Source organism: Myotis davidii, unplaced genomic scaffold, assembly GCF_000327345.1.
Source record: "Myotis davidii unplaced genomic scaffold, ASM32734v1 scaffold962, whole genome shotgun sequence".
Classification (NCBI taxonomy): domain Eukaryota; kingdom Metazoa; phylum Chordata; class Mammalia; order Chiroptera; family Vespertilionidae; genus Myotis; species Myotis davidii.
The window spans coordinates 1,350,984-1,351,484 of NW_006295559.1; positions in this window are offsets into that span (position 1 = coordinate 1,350,984).

Here is a 501-nt window from a genome sequence, read left to right on the forward strand (position 1 = left end):
TTCCTGGAATACAGGTTAGTGATTTCCCTTCTATGAAGAGTGAAGCGCCTCCCATCTCTCACTTCCCTCCAAAACATTCACACTTTTAAAAGTTATGTGATTGTCTCCACTGCCAAGAAAACCTATTACTTGTATCAGAAAAGTTTTAGAGTTGAAATATAAATGGAATTATTAATCTAGTCCTCTTTTTCCAGTAAATCCCAGAGAGGTGATCAGCCAAAGTTATACAACTTTTTAGTCAGCAGAGCAAGGCAAATACTCAAGTCTCCCAACTTTCAGATTAGTATTATTTCTTTTAAAGGCATCTTTAAAATTATATTTTGCTAGAGGCCTGGTGCACAAAAATTTGTGCACTTGGGGGAAGGGGGGGTCCCTCAGACCGGCCTGTGCCTTCTTACAGTCTGGGACCCCTCAGGAGATAACGACCTGCTGGCTTAGGCAGGGCCAATGGGGAGGTTATGACTCTACCCCATCACACACAGAGCAGGGCCCATGGGGGGG